The sequence below is a fragment of the Phalangium opilio genome, unplaced genomic scaffold, assembly GCF_054372755.1.
Source record: "Phalangium opilio isolate 3A_F unplaced genomic scaffold, DU_Popi_V2 ptg000003l_1, whole genome shotgun sequence".
Classification (NCBI taxonomy): Eukaryota; Metazoa; Arthropoda; class Arachnida; order Opiliones; family Phalangiidae; genus Phalangium; species Phalangium opilio.
Window position 1 is genome coordinate 13,549,002 of NW_028324145.1, and position 16,865 is coordinate 13,565,866.

At 37.0% G+C, this 16,865-nt stretch overlaps 1 long non-coding RNA gene across 1 annotated transcript in view; it reads left to right on the forward strand.

Moving 5' to 3' along the window:
• LOC149717977 (uncharacterized) overlaps positions 1-16,865 on the forward strand; it is a 133,627-nt gene that overhangs the window by 97,426 nt on the left and 19,336 nt on the right. The gene's annotated exons all lie outside the window — the stretch shown is intronic.

The window sequence follows — 16,865 nt, forward strand, 5'->3', positions numbered from 1 at the left end:
TAAATAGACTAAATTAGAGTGAAACTATACCGTTTTTCATCCCCGGCAAGGCTTAGGGAAAATATTAAAAGAAACTCTCTTAAAACACCACTAGATTTTGGGTTTTTGGTTATGTTATCTTTCACCTTAATGCATTTTACTCATTTTCACTTACGTAATGCGTATTTTGCGTATATAAAAAATAAAATAACTTCGCTGTAGTTTCCGTATACTCGTAGTGGCCCAGAAAATTTGCGTCTCCATTCGCTGCGAAATATTGAATGGATGGAAAGTCTTAAACCCGTACGAGACTCCTTACCTTGTTTTCCCTTATTTCCCCCAATCCGTCTTCATTCATCTTCTTTTCCCGGACGGACGAAAGAGAGTTTCTCCATCCCTCGCGTGTTATTATTTATCCTAGGCCGCATCCCTCTCTCCGGGGATGTTCATCCAGGATGCGTCTCTCCATCCCTATCATCTTTATAACCCTTCCATCTAGGGCCAGGATAGTGCAGTACGTCAGTGTTATAACTCAACTCTCATTACATTCGAGTTATGTTCCTTTTCTCAGTTTTGGTCCAAGTTAGCCTTTACCTTTGTATCCGAGTCCGGGTCAAGATGGTTAGAACTATACGAAACTGGGTGATAAAGTGTCAAGGGAATTGAGCTGAATGTAACCTACATTGATATTCGTTCTATATTTACTTTTAACACGTGAGCGAGGTGTGGTCTTACCAGCCAACAGGCGACAGTCGGCTTTTCGGTTAGAGCTACTGTTAGTGTTATAGTGTTTTCCCCAATCTGTATTTTGAGATATATTTATCCTTGTTGTAAGTCCCAGCTTTCAATATTGGAGACATTGATTAACTATTTCACTTTCAGCGAGGTAATGGATTCTATCCCTAAATTTATCGTTTCAAATCCGCTTAGAGATTATGGAGTTTGGACCATTTGGTTCGTTCGCATTTAGTGTTGGTTAGTTTTGTTTTGTTTTGAGTTTTTTAAAGTTGTATCTTTACTCATAGAGCTATGGGCAATGGGTCACGCGTATTTACGAAGCAAGGACATTCATTTGAGACGCCTTTGTAGCTTGCGCAATGTTTCGTGACCTTTGTGAAAAGCAATGTCCCATAAACCTTGGGTTCCAATTGTAAAATGTCCTTCAATATACAGTGCGAACGCTAGTTTTGATCAAAAATATATTTTTTTTTACTCGCCTATGGAAAAAGTACAATCGGTTTCTTTTTTAGATTGTTATTTTTCTTCATCGAGAAAAGATCGAAGTAAACAGGTAAAAGTAAGACACAAGTATATGAACTCGAAGTTGTTGCTATTTAAGTAATATTTCAGCTGCAAAACATTTATGTATCGTCGTCTTTGGCAAAATGTCTCCCACTGAAATTATGGCCTTCAGAGGAGCGTAGCCTTTATTTCGGTTTAATTTTCTTTTGGTAGTCCTCAGAGAGAAGGATGCTGGATGTTTACAATAGTCTCTTCTTTGTCTCGATCCCCCACCCACTTGTCCGTTACTTCATGTTGTTACTACTTATTCCTATCACACCTGAAGCGAAAGAAAGACCTCTCACCTTCATCCTTTTCGTAAACAATCTTAGATTCATTGGATTTTCGCGTGTTTCACTTTCAAACTTCCCTTTCTTTATAAGAAACATATTGATGAAAAACGCGTGGGTTGTTTCCGCTTCCCCCTTTAGCTGAGTTGAAGGATTGAAACTTAAACCACAGTATGGAAGGCAGAGAGGAATCTTCCTCGAAAGAGTCTATACGAATTAAACCCAGAATTGGAAAGAACAGAATATTTATTAATATAATTCGAGGATTGAATTACAAACGCCTTAGAGTTAGGCCTTAGAACGCGTGTATCATCACGTTATGTCATTTTGGAAATCGAGGTCGGAACTCCTCCTTTTATGCTATACCGGCAATTCAGGATAGTTTTCCATTGTTGAGGGACCATGTCCTTGCTTGCGAAGTTTTACAAAAACCAAAAAGATTTTGTCCTTAGATTGCAATATCCTTTATCCCTTTTGTTGTAGACCTATAATGCAAGGCGGTGTGAATTTACAGGATTTGTATTGAATTACGCTTTTACTTCCGTTTCCGGTGTCTGTCACTTTATGGATTGAATAGATAATTGAATTTCTAACAACACCGCGGTATTCTTTGAAATCAAAGTTTTTCTTTTAATAATAATAATAATAATTCTTCTTTTAGTATTTTTAGTCTGTAAAATGGTATACCTAACACATTTTAGGAGGTAAAACGCAATATGTAACCTACATTCGAAGGATTTGATTACCTTATGTAATATATACAGGTCAAATTTAGGTCACCACAGGAGATGCTTAAACTAATATTTAAAATTTCTCTTAAGCCATGCTCTCTTAAATGGTGACATAACCCTTTACCTCTTTAGTTTGTAGTCTGCTCGATCTTATGGGGTAAGATAGGTAGAGACTTTACACGCTCCATTTAACTGTCGGGAGTGACGTGGTATAAATCCTTAAGCTAAAAGGCACCCTCGGGGGTTTGGGAGTGATGCGTATACTAAGCAATCAAGATGTTGTCGACGTTGTCAGGCGCTTTTTCCCCGTTATCACTTAACAACTATAATTAGTCACTGCCACAAAGTGGTTAAAAGCTAAGCAAGATTTCCCTTAACCTTTTTCTGGATATAACAGACTCAGAATCTCTAGTTGGCATCAGTTCTGTCACTCGAGTCTTAGGTTAAGGTTTGTACAGGAAAATGGTGGCGTCCTCGCCTTCTACTTCGGTAAATTCTTAAAGTGAAATATAGTCTAGGTAAATACAATCTGTTTATCATGTTTCAGACAGTGGGATGTTTTTGAGTAAGGGAGAAAATTTCATTATGCTCTTTTGGGTTTTGAGTTCATTGAATGAATTTCCCATGGAAGTTGAATGGACTTCGGTCTTTACTTAAAATCATCATTGAACTTTTACGAGACAAAGCTGGATATAGGCGCGTTAACCCTTCAACGGAATAGACACCTACGTACCTTTAACCGTATTTTTATCTCAATATATAGTAAAAATGCTTCTATCTTTGGATCTGTTTCCTAACTTCTTTCTTTGGCCGTCACCTTGAGTAGCCCTAGAGCGTCATTGGGAAGGGTTCTCTGTTACGTCGTGACAATGACACTTTGTGAACCGACAAGGGTCAAAAGACTATTTTAATTAGCGTTTCTCCCTTCCCCTCATTACGTTAAATCTCTCTCTCTCTCGCGCCATTATAAGCCTTTACTTGTCCAAGCGTGTTGATTACAGCTGCTCTTCTTTTAATCTGATTAGTTTATTAATTTTGGTAATCTCTTTAATTTTAAGAAATAAGTCTCGTCTGTATCGTGTTCTCTCTAATTAGTTGGATATGCTCTTTCCCCGTGCATTCCTACAAGGCAACGCATGCGCTGTTGATGAACAAGCGACGTCTAGTTATTTTTGATGTTTATAATAGTTTTTTAGACAGGGCGTTGAAAGTTCATTAATTAAAACGTGTTATTACAATTAACAGACTTCTGTTATGCCTAGTGTTTGACAACGTTAGGTTAAACGCCGCGAGTATTAGCCCACCTATACTGATATTGCCTAATTAGTTCTAATTCATTAAACGAATTGCTTAATGGGAGACAGACGACTTGATAGGTTGTTTGAGATTTAATTTGTTTTTCTAAACACACTGTAGTTTTTTGCGAGGTTTCTTGTAAGGGGCCATCTGGTAATCTTACTTTCTCCAACTCCAAAGAAGCCCGTACATAACATTCGAGCCTAGGAATGAGCAAAAACACGCCTTGCAAATTACGCCCTCCTCAAGGATTTGCTAAATGATTTATGACCACGTATTTCTAGCACCACTTAAAGCCGCTTTCCTTTCCTTTCCTTCCTCCTTTAACTACTAACAATATTTTAGCCATTAATTTTTGATCGGGGAAATTTTCAATTTTAGTTCTTTTTTTTCTCGAGATCAGAGAAATTCTTTAAATTTAACTCTTTTTCATTCCTTACTTGGTTTACTCTTGGGCTGGTTTATGACATTTTTTTTGCGGCTTTTATGGCATCGGGGATAGGGACCCATTTAGTTGTAGTTACCAAATGTTACGTAGCTACCACAAATCTTTCGCTCCAGTATCAATCGATTGCAAATTTCATCTAGTTTTAAAACGCCATCTTCTCTGAGAAAAATTGGGTTAGCTAAATTGCAAATATAATATGTTAGTAAGATCATGAAAATACATTTAAATTTACTTCTATACTTATTCGTAGCGAGTTATAATTTTAGGTATTGATTGAGCTTTGAGTTCATTTCTTCCTATGCTCCAGAAATTCTTACTACATGGCGTTACTGTCTGTATCAGTATTGGTATTATATAAACATCTGATGTGTTTTGTACGTAACTACGTGTACTGAACTTTACATAACGTATGTGACATTTCATAAAAACAGGTGAATCGTAAGCCGTAGGTGACATCATGGAAAGTTTCATGATTTACCTGTAGAATTCCAAAACCTCTTACTTGTCACAAGACTCCCAAAATCCACATCTGTTAATGGAAAGGTTTACGATCTAATTTTCTAGTCAATATTAGAAAGTTGTGAATATTTCAAACTGAAATTAAGTTGCCTATCTTTTGAATATAATGAAGAAAGAATAACATTTGTGAAATTTGTCTTTACGTCTAATAGCGTGTTGTTTTAGTTTAATTTGTTCCCCGCCCCATTTCGCAATATTATGTCGGTGAGGACTATAGAGAAAATCCTTCATTCTTAATTGCTTTCGTGATTAATGTCGTTCACTTTGAAATTCTGTTGTGAGAAGGGTTTTAAAGTAGACGAGCACTTAGTATTTTGACATTTTATTAAGCGTTTTTGAGTTAGTTCTGTTGCCCCTTACACGCTAATGATCGTTTAATATATGCAAATAATCGTAAAAATTAGGGGTTTTCAAAGTCTAAGAGAAGTTAATTATTAATTAAATTAAGTCGAATGCTTTTATTTTATTGGATTATTACACAATATTAGATTACATGTGGGCCAATAAATGACATCTTAATAATAAGTAGCAATAGTATAGTTATGGCTATCGCTTTTTGCCCAATAAGCGACGTTGATATCGCTTTCCTCGGCGTATCCTTTGCAGGGTATCCATTTACTTGTTCTGTTTCAAATTTAAAATTAACCTTAATTTCATTCGTATAAATTAAGGTTAATATACTTACGTCACGAGAGCGTCTTCCAGAACGTAAGGAAGTTTAGTGTTGAGACAAATTAGTCCGCTTAGAGTGGTTTTTCTTATTTCTCGTAATTGATCTGGTAATGAAGATGTTATTTAATTATTTTTGGGGGAAAAATGTCTGGGAAATGAACCAACTTACCACACGTAAAGGACCACGGTTGGTTTAAATTTTCGTACCAAAATCTATCCCCGAATTTCAAATTGAGAAACTGTTCCTCTATTATCCGTTGGAATGTTGGCCCGAATAAAATTCCGGGACAGTTTTTGTCACGGTATTCTCCGATTCCACCCAGGAATAAATCCAAATTTTTTAACCCTTTTTTCCTGTAGAACAGTTGGTCAAAGTCTTAACCATGCACCATAAAGGATAATGAGTTTACCCGAAATAATGTTTTAGATTTTCCACGTAAAATGGTGACATATAATCCTTCAAATCGTCGAAACTATTCGGTACTTCCAAGTTCAGTAACTTCCTATAGTGAACGTAAGATTGTAAACCGTATTGTCTGGTTCGTTCTATGTCTGCCGCCGCCAAGTCGCTACGAATTGGGTTTAGTGCCACCCATACGTTGTTAACTGTCTATATATGAAGGAAATTGCAAAAATTCCGTTCTAGATTTACCTTCTTCTGGTTTATTATAAGTTACTTGGTTGGGATAGTACTGGTCAGCTATTTTAGCAGAGTCTTTCATGGTACCCAGTATCATTTTTTCAATTACATCGCTACCGGAGCTGTAGTAAGGGTGCAAAGTGTATAATTGTCCCGTGGGAATTTGATTCTTCTTAGTTCCCAAGCTATCGTAGTTAACGGCTTGACCATGTCCAAATTTAAATGCTCCGCCCACGAATTCTTTCATAGTCGTCGCGTCCAAATTGTGGTTGTATTCATAAATGCGGGAAGGTACCTGTAGTATAATTAATTAAAGGTAAGCTTGCGCAGTTGTTGGACCATGGTTTTGCCTACCTTTAACCCTTTGTGTATACAACTACCCAATGTAGCGGGCAAATATTCGTTGTACGTAATGTGTTGCATTTTTGCTATCGTAATTCTACGGACTTCTTCGAAAAGTACATCAGGATCTTTGAATATATGCCTTAGTTTATCAACTAATCGGTTGTGTTCCCGTAAAAAGAGGGTGTTCATTGCTTGAAGTAATGGGGTCAAATTTCCTTGAAGATCCGCTGAATGTAAGCAGGGTCCTTTAACTCGAGGGTTTGTCGTCTGTACGCAATCACCAACTGAATACCTAGGGCCTATCGAAGGAGCCAATGGAATCAACTCATCCTTGGTCATTCGCATTTTCGCGCCTTTTAAAATTATAACTTAGTTTTAATATTATTATGAAAGAAATTATTTTTAAGTAATTGTTCAACATTACTTCCTGGCTCTCTCAGGGTCTCAAGGACATCCCTTTCGGTAGAATAAATATTAGACAAGTCAATGAAAGATGTGTGGAAATTTAGTTGTTGAAACTCTCCTGGTAGTGAAGTCATCAAGGTATTAGAACATTGGTACCATCGAATGGAATGTTCACGTCTTCTTATGCACCTATTTACCTTTCTTACACAACGGGCAACCGCAATACTTTCCGTAGGCGCCGTCTTGATTGCAAAATAGACCTCGATGCGCACTCAATAGCAAACATTCGGTGTCCTTAATGTATTTTTCATTGGGACCAACGTACATTTGATCATGGGGACATTTTTCGCTCACCAGTGGACAGTTATCTAAAACCCCGAAATTAAATTATGTTTATTAAACGATATGCGTAGTTCCACCTCGATGTAAGCTTGTGAAAATTAGTTTCAAACGGAAATGAAATCTTTATTTCTTAAAAAATTTGTAATTTTAAAACTGATACTTGCATAGCTTAGCGGTACTAGGGTGAACGTAGGTCAAGGTGATATCGTGGGTTAGAAACAACCCAAAGTAAACGTGCAATTCGTTTAAGTTGTTTGGTTCATCGGGTTTGTCATCGACGTGTAGTACGTTCGTACTCAGTTCCCTGGCCAATGGTAAATGTGAGGAATAATTGCCTTCCATTGTTGCCTCTTTGGGGCATATTTTACCTAAAAGAACGTAACTTTGTAGTTAGTATCTAGAATGAATTGGATTGAATATACTGTATTGTACCATCCGCATAATCCAAGGGTAACAGCGTTCGGTGGCTTCTTGGAGAGCTACCCCGATACGGGTATTTTAGATTATTGCAGTCGCCATTTAGGGTACGGTATTTCCGGTAATAGTTACAGCCTATTCCATTGGCTAATCCAGTCAGACTTACCACTAACAGTATATTTATTATTATTTCGCGCATGATTGAAAGAGTTAACTCTTCAAAGGATCGCGTGTTCCCCTTTTTGGGACCCACTGAACGATTTTGTTGTGATCAAAATCGTTTATAACTGATGCTATTAATTACTTTGGAACCATTCACCTTCGGTTTCGAACCTAATTTAAATATATGCAATCGAATGGTTTTTATATATATTGCAAAGTCACGAATGTTAATGATGACTAACTCTAGCCAATTAATACTTATTGTCAAATAAGCTAGATTTTTATTAGATGAGAAGAAGAACATTGGAATTTGGAAAAGAGCTAGAATTGTAATTGTTATCTTTGCGAATTTTTGAATACGTCAACAAACGCGCGGGATTTTATTTCATGACGTGTTCCGTTGGCATTTTTCATGGAGTAATTTTACCGGAGTTGAGAATTGCAGCTAGGCCCTCTCAAATGTTCCATAAAGGCATATTGCTAGACAGACCGAGCTAAACCTTTTGAATGAGATGGGTTTATATATTCCTACTGATTTCAATATCAAGAAAAAGAAACTGAAATAATTGGAGAGTAAAATATTTTATTATTCTTTATGGATTTATTACAGTATTTTCGCTGTTAATTATTTAATGATATTTAGTCCAAAAAGCGATGTCTAAATCGGTTTCTTCCGCCAATTTCTGACACGATCTCGTTTTACTCGTTCTGTTTTAATTATAAATTTCACGGTTAAACTCAAAATGAAACCAAGCATTGATAACTTACATCTTCATGGCTTGTTCCAGGGCGGATTCCAGCTTGGTGTTGAGACAGATCAATCCACTTAGGGTTGTTTTTCTAATTTCCTTTAATTGCTCTAACAAGGAATTATATTACACAATCTAAATCCTCAGTGTCTGATCTATTTTTCTTGTTTGACCTACTTACCACGAGTAAATGACCACGGCTGACCCAATCTCTCGTACCAAAATCTATCCCCATATTTTAAATTGTAAAACTGTCGTTCTATTATTCCTTGGAAAGTAGGTCCGAACAAGATTCCATTACACTTATCGACCCGATTCTCCGCTGACCCTCCAAGGACCAAATCCAAGTTATTCAGTCCATCATTCCTGTAAAATTCGTTAAGTTTTATTTTGCAAATCGTCCTACATGACGATTAAAGAAGCTAAACTTACCCGAAATATGTTTTAAGTTTGTCGACAAAATTCGCCGGCATGTATTTCTTCAAGTCATCGAAAGACTTGGGTACCTCCAACTTTAGAAATTCTCTGTACTTGACGTAGGATTGTAAACCGTAGTTCCTGGGTCGTTCTATATCGATTGCTCCTAGATCGCTCCGTATTGGAATAAGTTGAAACCGGAAGTTGTTTATTGTCTAAAAATGGCATCATTAATTTTTTTCTCCTATCCGTTGTCCTGGAAGTAATTACTTGATTGACGTAGAAGGGGTCAGTCTTTTTGGCATAGTCCCTCATAGTTGCCAGCATCATTTTGTCCATAACGTCGGAACCGGAAGTTAAATAAGGTTTCAAAGTGAATAATTCCCCCAGAGGTACTTCATTATCAGTGAGACCCAAGCTAGCCAAGTTACCGGCTTGAGTATGTCCAAATCTGAAAGCAGCTCCTACGAACTCTTTGTAAGTGGTCGCGTCGATGTCCTGTTTGTATTCGTAACTGGAAGTTGGGACCTGTAAGAAGGTTGGGTGAATGTCAGTTAGTCATTTCGTTGGAGCTAGATTGAAGGGTATTCTTCCAGTATTATTTATTTTCAACTTTGCTAAGCGTACTTTCAAACGTCGGTCCATGCAACTACCCAATGTCAGGGGCAAATATTCGTTGTAGGTAATGTGTTGCATCTTAGCTATCACAATTCTACGGACTTCTTCGAATAGAATATCGGGATCCTTGAAAACGCATTCAAATTTATCAACCAGTCGATTGTGTTCTCTCAAAAAGAGTGTGTTCAATGCTTGTAGGAAAGGTATTAAATTTCCTTCACGATCACCTGAAAACTTACTATTTTTAGTTACGAATTTTTGGTATTTTTATGTCCTACCTGAAAGTAAGCAAGGTCCAGTTGTGTTCGGTTGCAATGGTTGAATACAAACATTAGTAGAATACTTAGGGTCAGTTGATGGGGCTAGTGGCATTAGATTATCTTCCGTCAGCCGCATTTTAGCACCTTTAAAAGCAATTGACTCTTGATTTTATGAACTTGATCAAAAATAACTTTGGAAGGACATACTTCCTGGTTCTCTCATTATTCCGAGCATCTCCTCATCGACAGAGTAAATATTAGACAAGTCAATAAATGGTGTCAGATTATTAATTTGTTGATATTCCTCTGAGAATTAAACTGATCACATGACTAGTCTTAATGTCACAAGGACTTGGGAACGTACCTTTCTTGCATAATGGACATCCGCAAAGTTGTCCCTCCGCACCATCTTTAGCGCAAAAAGTACCATTGTGTAAACCCATTAACAGACATGTAAAATCCTTAATATACTTTTCGTTAGGGCCAACGTAATTACGATTTATGGGACACTCTTTGCTCGCCAAGGGGCAGTTATCTAAACGTAATTTTAATAATTACTAATTAACAGGCTAATTATTTCTATTAATTGTTAAGTTACATAGACCCGGAACCTTAGGGTCCACTAAGCTCAAGGTCATATCGTGCGTCAGAAACATTCCGAAGTAAACGTGCATTAAGGTCAAGTCATTTGGTTCGTTGTCTTTGTCGAAGACAAACAGTATATTCGAACTCAGTTCTCGTGCCAGGGGTAAGGCCGCTTTCTTGTCGGCTGTCGCTTTTGGACACATCTTACCTAATCGTATATAGAATTAATGGCTAAAAAAACTTAACTGGTTGTAGAATACAATACCGTCGGCATACTCCAGGGGTAAGAATGTTTTATGCGTTCTAGGGGCACTTCCCCAATATGGATTAATTAAATTATTGCAGACGCCATTCAGGGATCTGTATTTGTTGTTCTTTATTTGCTGGTCGCAGAAAGCTCCGTTTGACAATTTAGCTAGACTTACCGTCGTTAAGAAAATTAACAAAATCGCGCGCATAACTGAAACTGTTAATTAGTATTTAACAAGATATATTTCGCATCTGGTAAGACACCAGTAGCTCCGTTTTAATCTTATGTACACGTAACGGCAGCGCATTCCTTTTCCTTACATTGGAACCATTATCATCGAACCCCAACGTTTAATTACGATCCTATTAATTATTAAGAGTATATAAAGTCCGGAATTTTGTTAATGCAGTTTTTATTGTGACAGATAAATAAGTAATCACTTTTAACGTCTATGCAACGTCGTTTTCAAGTAGATTTTTCCATGGAGCAGTTTTATTGGAGGTGTTTTACTTCTCTCTTGTGGTGACAGATTGCTAACTAAATTAGAACCTCAATTAAATAGGAGGAAAGACAAAATGTTAGAGATTTGAAATTAACTTTTTTTTTAAACGGTAATTTTCCGACTCGCATCTCTACAAAAGTGTTTTTTCTTTATTGAATTTTTTACAGTAATTTCGTGCTTAATTATTTAATATTGAGAGCCCAATGAGCGATGTTCAAGTCAGTCTCTGCTGCAAGTCTCTTGCACGATCTTAATCGACTTGTCCTGATTTATTTATAAATTTCATTTATTTCGAAGCTTTAAGAACTACCAAGCAATGATTACTCACCTCTTCATGACTTTTTCCAGGGCGCATCTCAGCTCGGTATTAAGGCAAATCATTCCACTTAGGGTTGTTTTCTGTATTTCTTTTAATTGCTCTAACAAGGAAGCCCAAACAATAAGAGTAATATTACACAATCTAAACCCACACCTCAAGTTACCACTTACCAGGTGTAAATGACCACTTCTTCTCCATTATCTCGTACCAAAATCTATCCCCGTATTTAAAATTGTAAAACTGTCGTTCTATTATTTGTTGGAAAGTAGGTCCGAACAAGATTCCAGAACAGTTGTCGACGCGATATTCCGCTGCTCCTCCGAGGACCAAATCCAAGTCTTTCAACCCATCTTTTCTGTAATGTTTAATTTTTCAATTCGTCCTACGTCAAGATGAACGAAGTTTACCCGAAATATGTTTTAAGTTTTTCTACGTAATTCGTCAGCATGTATTTCTTCAAATCATCGAAAGACTCGGGTACTTCCAACTTTAGGAACTTCCTGTACTTGACGTAGGATTGTAAACCGTATTGTCTGCCTCGTTCTATGTCCGTTGCTCCTAAATCGCTTCTAGTTGAAGTGGTGTCAAACCGGAAGTTGTTTATTGTCTTACAATGGCATTATTAGTGAGTTTTTGTCCTGTTTTTGTTCTGGAAGTAATTACTTGATTGACGTAGAAGGGGTCAGTCTTTTTGGCAGACGTCCGCATAGTTCCCAGCATCATTTTCTCCATAACGTTGGAACCGGAAGTTAAGTACGGTTTCAAAGTAAACAAATGACCCAAAGGTACTTGATTGTCTATGAACCCCAAGCTTGCCAAGTTGCCGGCTTGCGAATGCCCAAATCTAAAAGCGGCTCCTACGAACTCTTTATAAGTGGTCGCGTCAACTTTGGGTTTGTAGACGTAACTGGCAGTTGGTACCTGTGAAACAGTTCTTTCAGTTTAGCTCGACCTCGAATTTAGAATTATTGATTGTTTTGAACTTTTCTAAGGGCTTACCTTTAAGCTTTGGTCCATGCAACTTCCCAATGTCATTGGCAAATATTCGTTGTACGTAATGTGTTGCAACTTAGCAATCATAATCCTACGGACTTCTTCGAAAAGAATATCGGGATCTGTGAATATCCTTTTTAATTTATCAACCAGTCGATTGTGTTCTCTCAAAAAGAGTGTGCTCATTGCTTGTAGAAAAGGTGTTAAATTTCCTTCACGATCACCTGAAAATTTTTCTTATTATAGTTAAAGAACTTCGATAGATAATTATGACTCACCTGAAAGTAAGCAAGGTCCAGTTGTGTTTCGTTGAAATGGTTGAGCGCAAGGACGATTCGAATACTTGGGGTCAGTTGATGGGGCCATTTGCATTAGATTGTCTTCCGTTAGCCGCATTTTAGCACCTTTGTAAGTTATAGACTTGGAGTTTTATGAACTAATGGAAAATAGCTCAAGTGGCTTGATGTATAGACATACTTCCTGGCTCTCTCAGGAATGTTAGGGTCTCCTCGTCAGTAGAGTAAATATTAGACAAATCGATGAAAGATGTAAAATGATTTAATTGTTGATACTCCTCTAATAATCAAAGTGATACTAGTTATGATAATAAGAATCGCGTTATAATTGGAAACTTACCTTTCTTGCATAATGAACATCCGCAAGTCTGTCCTCCCGTTCCATCTTTGGCACAAAATGTTCCTTTTTGTACTCCCATTAACAGACATTGAGCATCTTTAATGTACTTTTCTTTAGGACCGACCCAGTTCCGGCTTACTGGACAATTTTTGTTTGCCAATGAGCAATTATCTGAGCGCGATTTTAATTATTGTTAATTATTATTATTCAAGGTATTGTTAAGTTGTTTACTAAAAATTCTTACATAGACTCGAAGCATTAGGGTCCACTAAGCTCAAGGTAATGTCATGCGTTAGAAACATTCCAAAGTAAACGTGCATTTCGGATAAGTCATTCGGTTCGTTTGGTTTGTCGTAGACAAACAGTATATTCGAACTCAGTTCTCGGGCCAGGGGTAAGGCCGCTTTCTTGTCGGTGGTCACTTTTGGACATATCTTACCTAATCATATACGTAATTAGTGTCTAGAAGAGACTTACCTAATTGGAGAATACAATACCGTCGGCGTACTCCAAAGGTAAAAACGTTTTATGCGTTCTAAGGACACTACCCAAATACGGGTAGTATAGATTATTACAAACGCCATTCAGTGATCTGTATTTCTGGTTCCGGATTTTCCGATCGCAATAAATTCCATTAGCTGAGCCGGTTAGACTAACGACCAATAAGAAACTCAACAATACAACACGCATTTAACCGAAATTCTGAATTCGTATTTAAAAAGATAAATTGAGGTTTAGCGCGATACCAATGGCTGTATTGATCTTTCAAATAGACGTAATGGCAAAATAAATTCTAATTAATAACCTTAGAACCATGATCTTTAAAACGATAGAATTCTTTATGAGTATTAAGGTCCGCAAAATGTCTGTTAAGGTAAATAATTTCTGCCTGATAAACACTTCATATAGTATACACAAATTGATATCAAAATTCCAGTATGGATTTTAGGTAATCTTTTAAAATATATCAAGCAATGTAATGCCGTTTTCAATTACATTTCTTAGGCCTGCTTAACTATTATAGTCGCAGGCTGGTCGCGCAAAATTGTTAAACAGCATAAATAAATCTTACTAGTGTTAATCAGGCCTACTAATTTTAATATGCAAACCATAATTATAGTTAATTCATCACAAATTTTTGGCGAATAATGCTCTGATTTATTAACAGAATTATGAACTGTTAGGGTCGTCGATACAAAGTGTTTTCTTTATTGATTTATTACATCAGTATTTTTGCACTAAACTATTTTGTGTGGAGCCCAATGGGCGATGTTTAAATCGGTTTGCTCTGCCAATATCTTACAGGATTTCCATTCACTTGTTCTGTTTTATAAATTTCACCGTTTAACCTAAATGAAGACCATCATCCAAGCATTGGAAACTTACTTCACCATCGCGTTTTCCCTTGCGAATTCCAGATCAGTATTGAGACAGATCAATCCACTTAGGGTTGTTTTCCTTATTTCCTGTAATTGCTCTAAAAAAAGTAGACCAAATATTAATAGCCAAGTATGAAATAGACTTAAATCATGGAAGAATAGATACCGCATCCATTTTTTCCAAGTAAATCACATACCATGTGAAAAGGACCAAGGTTTGCCCAATATCTCATACCAAAATCTATCCCCAAATTTTAAATTGTAAAACTGCCGTTCTATAATTTTTTGGTATGTAGGTCCGAACAAAATTCCAGAACAGTTATCGACACGATACTCCGCTGCTCCTCCGAGAACCAAATCCAAATTTTCCAACCCATCTTCCCTGTAAAATTCTGAAGTTATCATTTTATATACCATACTGCGTCACAATTAACGAAACTTGCCCAAAATAAGTAACGAGTTTGTCCACGTACTGAGTAGACATATATTTCTTCAAATCAATGAAACATTGTGGTACCTCCAACTCCAAGTACTCTCTGTACTTAACGTAGGACTGAAACCCGTATTGTCTGCCTCGTTCTATGTCCGTCGCTCCTAAATCGCTCCGATTTGCGCTATTACCAAGTCGGAAATTGTTTATCGTCTAAAATTTTAAGATTAATTATTATTCCTTCATATTTCCAGTCGCTTTCCCCCCCCCCCGATAATTACTTCGTTGGAAAAAGAATAGTCGGCCACTCTAGCAGAGTCCATCATACTTCCCAGAATAAATTTTTCGATAACGTCCGTACCGGAAGTAAAATACGGCTTCAAAGTGAATAGTTGTCCAAGAGATATTTGATTTTTAAGGAATCCCACGCTTGCCTTGTTACCGGCTTGCGAATGTCCGAATCTAAACGCGGCTCCAACGAACTCTTTGTAAGCCGTCGCGTCAATGTCCGGTTTGTAGGCGTAACAGGAAGTTGGTACCTGTAAGGAGGTTGCCTATCAGTAAGTCATGTCGATTCCTATTTCCGAGCATACCTTTAAGCGTTGGTCCATGCAACTTCCCAATATCAGGGGCAGATATTCGTTGTATGTAATGTGTTGCATCTTTGCGATCATAATCCTACGGACTTCTTCAAAAAGAATATCGGGATCGGTGAAAATACATTTTAATTTATCAACCAGTCGATTGTGTTCTCTCAAAAAGAGTGTGTTCATTGTTTGTATGAAAGGTGTTAAATTTCCCTCACGGTCAGCTGAAAGGTATTATTTTCAGTTGCGAACGTATTTCTGTTATATAATTAGGGCTCACCTGAAAGTAAGCAAGGTCCACTTGTATTTCGTTGAAATGGTTGAATACAGGGAAAATTGCTAAACATAAGGTTAGGGGCCATTTGCATTAAATTATCTTCGTTTAGCCGCATTTTGGCACCTTTCAAAGCGATAGACTTGGTTATTATGGACTTAATCATTTAATAACTGTGGACTGACTTACTTCCTGGTTCTCTTAGGATTCCGAGAATCTCCTTGTCAATCGAGTAAATATTAGACAAGTCAATGAAAGGTGTAAAGTTATTTATTTGTTGATATTCCTCTGAGAGTTAAAGTGATACGTGTTAGAATTAAGTTGAAACCATGACACAAGGACCGATAATGAGAGTCACAAAGGAACCGTACCTTTCTTACATAATGGACATCCGCAAACCTGTCCCTCGGCGCCATCTTTGGCACAAAACGTACCATTATGTGTTCCCATAATCAGGCATTCGTAGTCCCTGATGTACTTTTCGTGGGGACCGACGTAATGTTGAGCTATTCCACACTTTTTGTTTGCCAAGGAACAATTATCTGAACGCAATTTGTAACTGTTATTGAAAGGTAAAAGTTTTTTTAAAAAAAAAACTTACATAAATCCGTAATATTAAGGTCAACTAAGGTCAAGACAATATCGTGCGTCAGCAACATTCCAAAGTTAAGGTGCATTAAGGATAAGTCATTCGGTTCGGTGGGTTTGTTCTTGACCAACAGTAAATTCGAACTCAGTTCTCGAGCCAGTGGTAAGGACGCTGTCTTGTTGGTGTTCACTCTTGGACATATCTTACCTATACATACGTTCAATTGAAGTCTAAGTCTAACTTAACTGATTGAAGAATTCCATACCGTCGGCATACTCCAGGGGTAAAAATGTTTTAAACGTTCTAGGGGCACTTCCCCAATATGGATTTACTAAATTATTGCAGACGCCATTTAGTGACCTGTATTTCTTGTTCTGGGATTCATCCTCGCAGATAGTTCCGTAAGCTAATCCAGCTAGGCTTACCACCGCTAATAAATTTAACAATATCAAGCGCATAACTGACTCTGATAATTACTATTTAACAAGTAATTGCGTGATTTGGTAGCTAAGTCGTTCTTTTATATTGACTTATCGGCATTATACTTTTTTTAATTACTTTGGAACCATGATCATCGACCCTTAACTTAATATGATGATCCATTTAATTTTTAATTAGTAATTAAAGTCCAGATTTTTGATTTTGTATTTTAATATGTGAGATAAATATTTTCCAGAAATTTCAACATCTCAGCATTTCTTGCTTTAAATATTTCTTTTTGAAATGACTGAATGATTCTAATATTTCACT